The sequence below is a fragment of the Penaeus japonicus genome, unplaced genomic scaffold, assembly GCF_977035675.1.
Source record: "Penaeus japonicus unplaced genomic scaffold, GWHDUDI00000001_assembly GWHDUDI00000020, whole genome shotgun sequence".
Classification (NCBI taxonomy): domain Eukaryota; kingdom Metazoa; phylum Arthropoda; class Malacostraca; order Decapoda; family Penaeidae; genus Penaeus; species Penaeus japonicus.
In genome coordinates this window covers 15411922-15416921 of record NW_028234422.1, presented here as the reverse complement: position 1 = coordinate 15416921, position 5000 = coordinate 15411922, and the positions used below count along the sequence as shown (strand labels likewise).

General features: G+C 57.7%; 1 protein-coding gene across 1 annotated transcript in view; it reads right to left on the bottom strand.

Moving 5' to 3' along the window:
* Nucleotides 1-5000, bottom strand: part of LOC122260101 (uncharacterized) — a 136720-nt gene that overhangs the window by 117748 nt on the left and 13972 nt on the right. The window lies entirely within an intron of this gene.

The following is a 5000-nucleotide window of genomic DNA, read 5'->3' as shown; positions in this document are numbered from 1 at the left end:
GTGAGCTAAATCAGTCTGACTTGGGGACTTGTAACCTCCATTCTCAACCAATGGCAGAGCTAAAGACAGAGGTTGGCCTTTAACCAACTCACAACTGAGAGTATATTTGCTCAATGCTGCTCCTGCCGGTAAGATAGCTAGCACGCACAGAGGATACACTGAGCCATTAATAGCTAATTTCACCCGCCCTACTCTATGGATTGATAAGGAGAGTTTTGGTACATTTTTCACATTTTCAAGGTTTCAATAAAAATGAGTACAAACAAATTGAACTACAATGCATTGACAAAGTAGAACATACACATAAAGGGAGAGTTTATGACATGACAGGATGTCATCCGTTGTGAGGGAAATAATTTGATGGCGTGATAAGACGTCATCCGGAATGAATGGGTTATCTAAGGAGGGAGGAGGAGGAGGAGGAGGAAGGTAGGGAGGAGGAGGAAGGTAAGGAGGAGGAGGATGATAGGGAGGAGAAGGAGGGTAGGGGGGAGGAGGAGAAGGAAAAGAAGGAAGGTAGGGAGGAGGAGGGGGGTAGGGAGGAGGAGGGGGATAGGGAGGAGGAGGAGAGGGGTAGGGAGGAGGAGAGGGGTAGGGAGGAGGAGGAGGAGGAGGAGGAGGAGGAGGAGGAGGAGGAGGAGGAGGAGGAGGAGGAGGAGGAGGAGGAGGAGGAGGAAGAAGGAGGAAGGAGGAAGGAGGAAGGAGGAAGAAGAAGGAAGAAGAAGGAGGAAGGAGGAAGAAGGAGGAGGAAAGAGGAGGAGGGAGGAGAAAGAAGGAAGAAGGAGGAGGAAGAAGGAAAAGGGAGGAGGAAGGAGGAGGAGGAGGAGGAGGAGGAAGAGTAAGAAAAGGGGGAAGAGGAGGAGGAGGAGGAGAGGAGGAGGAGGAGGAGGAGGAGGAGGAGGAAGGAGAGGAGGGGAGGAGGAGGAGGAAGAGGAGGAGGAGGGGGTAGGGAGGAGGAGGAGGAGGGGGGTAGGGAGGAGGAGGAGGGGGGGGAGGAGGAGGAGGGGGGTAGGGGGGAGGAGGAGGGGGTAGGGAGGAGGAGGAGGGGAGGGAGGAGGAGGAGGGGGGTAGGGAGGAGGAGGGGGGGGGTAGGGAGGAGGAGGGGGGGGGAGGGGAGGAGGAGGGGTAGGGAGGAGGAGGGGGTAGTAAGGAGGAGGGAAAAGGGAGGAGGAGGGGGGTAGGGAGTAGGAGGAGGAGGAGGAGGAGGAGGAGGAGAAGGAGGAGGAGGGAGGAGGGGGGGGGAGGAGGGAGGAGGAGAAGGGTTAGGGGAGGAGGGGGGTAGGGGGGAGGAGGAGAGGCTCGGGATGGGGTAGGGAGGCTAGGTAGGGGGTGGTAGGATTTTCGGCCTCGGAGGGAGGAGAGGGGGTAGGGAGGAGTCGGAGGAGGGAGGTAGTGTAGGCAGGAGGAGGAGGAGTTGGAGGAGGAGGAGGGGATAGGGGAGGGTAGAGGGGGTTGGGAGGGAGGAGGAGGGGCATAGGGAGGAGGTTGGAGAGGTGGTAGGGAGGAGGAGGGGGGTAGGGAGGAGGAGGAGGGGGGTAGGAGGAGGAGGAGAGGAGGGGTAGAGAGGGGTAAGGGAGGTTAGGAGGAGGAGGGGGGGGAGTAGTAGGGAGGGATGAGAGGGTTAGAGGACGTCGGAGGAGGAGGGGTAGGAAGAAGTAGGAGGAGGAGGAGGAGGTGGAGGAGGAGGAGGAGGAAGGAGGAAGGAGGAGGAGGAGGAGGAGGCAGAGTAGGAGGAGGGAGGAGGAGGAGGAGGAGGAGGTGGATGAGGAGGAGGGGAGGAGGAGGAGGAGGAGAGGGAGGAGGAGGAGGAGGGGGGGAGGAGGAGGAGGAGGGGAGGAGGGGGAGTGGAGGAGGGGAGGAGGGGGAGGAGGAGGAGGAGGAGGGGGGGAAGGACGGAGGCGGGAGGGGGAAGTGGGAATGGGGAGGAGGAGGGGGGGAGGAGGAGGAGGAGGAGGAAGGGGGGGAGGAGAGGAGGAGGGGGGAGGATGAGGGAGGAGGAGAGGGAGGGGGAGGAGGATGAGGAGGAGGAGGAAGGAAGGGGGGGAGGCGGAGGAGGAGGAGGAGGAGGAGGAGGAGGAGGAGAGAGGAGGGGGAGGGGGAGGAGGAAGAAGAGGAAGAAGAGGAAGAAGAGGAGGGAAGGGAGGAAGAGCGGAGGAAGAGGAGGAGGAGGAGGACGGAGAGGAGGAGGAGGATGATGAGGAGGCGGAGGAGGAGGAGGGAGGGGAGGAGGAGGCGAGGAGGAGGAGGAGGAGGGGAGAGGAGGAGGATGAGGAGGAGGAGGAGGAGGAAGGAGGAAGAGGAGGTAGGGAGTGAGGAGGAGAGGAAGAGGAGGGTTAGGGCGGAGGAGGAGAAGAGGAGGGTTTTAGGGAGGAGAGGAGGAGAGGAGGGGAGGGTACGGATGGAGTTGAGAGTTGGTGGTGTAGGGGAGGGTAGGAGAGGAGGAGAGGGAAGGGAGAGGAAGAGGGGAGGAGAGGAGGAGGAAAGGAAGGAGGAATGAGGAAGAGGAGGAAAGGAAAGGGCGGAATGAGGAAAGGAAAGACGGGGAGGAGGTAGAGGAGGAGGAGGAGGAGGAGGAGGAGGGAGAGGAGGAGGAAAGGAGGAGGAGGAAAGGAGGAGAGGAGGAGGAGGGGAGGAGAAGGGAGGGGAGGAGGAAAAGGAGGTGGAGGAGGAGGAAGGAGAAGGAGGAGGAGGAAAGGAGGACAGCGGTGGAAGGAAAGGAGGAGGAGAGGAGAAGGAGGAGGAGGAGGAGGAGGAGAATGTGAAGGAGAAAGTGAAGGAGGAGACGGAGAAGGAGAAGGAGAAAGAGAAGTAGAAGAAGGAGGAGGAGGGAGAGGAGGAGGGGAAGGAGACGGAGAGGAGAAGGAGGTAGAGAAGGAGAGGAGAAGGGGAGGAGGAGAAGGAGAGGAAAGGAGGAGAGAAAGGAAGGAAAGGAGAGGAGGAAAGGAAAGGAGGAGGAGGAGGAAAAGGAGGAGGAGGGAGGAGGAAGGAGGAGGAGGAGGAAAGGAGGAGGAGGAGGAAAGGAGGAGGAGGAGGAGGAGGAGGAGGAGCAGGAGGAGGAAAGGAGGAGGAGGAGGAAAGGAGGAGGAGGAGGAAAGGAGGAGGAGGAGGAAAGGAGGAGGAGGAAAGGAGGAGGAGGAGGAGGAAGAGGAGGAGGAGGAGGAGGAGGAGGAGGAAAGGAGGAGGAGGAGGAAAGGAGGAGGAGGAGGAAAGGAGGAGGAGGAGGAAAGGAGGAGGAGGAGGAAAGGAGGAGGAGGAGGAAAGGAGGAGGAGGAGGAAAGGAGGAGGAGGAGGAGGAAAGGAGGAGGAGGAGGAAAGGAGGAGGAGGAGGAAAGGAGGAGGAGGAGGAGGGGGAGGAGGGGGAGGAGGAGAGGAGGAAAGGTAAGGAGGCGGTGGAGGAAAGGAGGAGGAGGAGGAAAGGGAGGAGGAGGAAGGAGAGGGAGGAGGAGTAGGAAAGGAGGAGGAGGAGGGGAAAGGAGGAGGAGGAGGAGGAAAGGAGTATGAGGGGAAAAGGAAGGAGGGGAAAGGAGGAGGAAAGGAGGAGGGGGAGGAGGAGGAGAAGGAGGAGGAGGAGGAGGAGGAAAGGAGGAGGAGGAGGAAAGGAGGAGGAGGAGGAAAGGATGTGCAGGAGGAGGAGGAGGAGGAGGAGGAGGATGGGATAAGGAGGGAGGAGGAGGAGGGGAGAGGAAAAGGAAAGGAGGAGGAGGAGGAGGAGGAGGAGGAAAGGAGGAGGAGGAAAGAAGGAGGAGGAGGAAAGAAGGAGGAGGAGGAAAGGAGGAGGAGGAGGAAAGGAGGAGGAGGAGGAAAGGAGGAGGACGAGGAAAGGAGGAGGAGGAGGAGGAAAGAAGGTGGAGGGAAGGGAGAGCGAAGAGGAAAGGGAGGAGGAGGAGGTGAAAAGAACCGGTGCAAAATGATGGAGGAAGGGGGGGGAAAGGAGGAGGGAAGGGGGGAAAGGAGGAGGGATAGGGGGGAAAGGAGGAGGGATGGGGGGAAAGGAGGAGGGATGAGGGGAAAGGAGGGGGAAAGGATGAGGGAATTGGGGAGGGGGGAAAGGAGGATGGAAGGATGGAAGAAGGGAAGGAGGGAGGAGGGAGGAGGGAGGAGGGAGGAGGGAGGAGGGAGGAGGGAGGAGGGGGGAGGGGGTGGAGGGAGGGGGGATGTGGAGGGCGGAGGTGAGGAGGAGAGGAGGGAGGAGGGAGGAGGGAGGAGGGAGGAGGGAGGAGGGAAGGAGGGAAGCAGGAAAGGAGGAGGGAAGGGGGAAAGGAGGAGGGAATGGGGAAAGGAGGAGGGAATGGGGAAAAGAGGAGGGAAGGGGGAAAGGAGGATGGAAGGGGGAAAGGAGGAGAGAAAGGGGAAAGGAGGAGGGAAGGGGGAAAGGAGAAGAGAAGGGGTAATAACTGATACCGTAGGACACTGGCTAAAAATAAGAGTGACGGTGAAAATGTTTTCTCCACCCTCTGGGCAAAGTATTTTCCCTTAACCCCTTCACTACGGGCAGTAGAAAACACCCCTCACGCCGTATCCGAGCTGCCGGCGCACGCCAAATTTTAAACGTCACTATTGAATATGACAAGCTTTAAGCCAAAACCTCTACATAATCATCATGTGTTAAATATCAAAATATGCATAGTTAACCTCATGTGACAAGTTATTTACATGGGTTGGGAGGAAGATGGAAAGAGTGACCTTGGTGGGAGGTCTCACTCAGATGACCAAAGAAAACAATTGAAATAGTATGGTAATAATATAATAAGTTTTATATTTTTACGTAATGTTCCATAAATAAATAATAAAATGATTGCTAGCAGGGCCCATCAGTGCCTCCCCAGGTATAAGCGAATCCCACTCCTATGTAATAATAATGAAAGTCAAGTAATATATCGTATCATATCCGACCTCTATTCTGAAAGATCTCGTACAGTATACGGAAGAAAGAAAACTTAATTCCACCAGAACTCAGCCATGACGCAGTATGCGCGTCCTCGTGTTGAAGGGGTTAAATC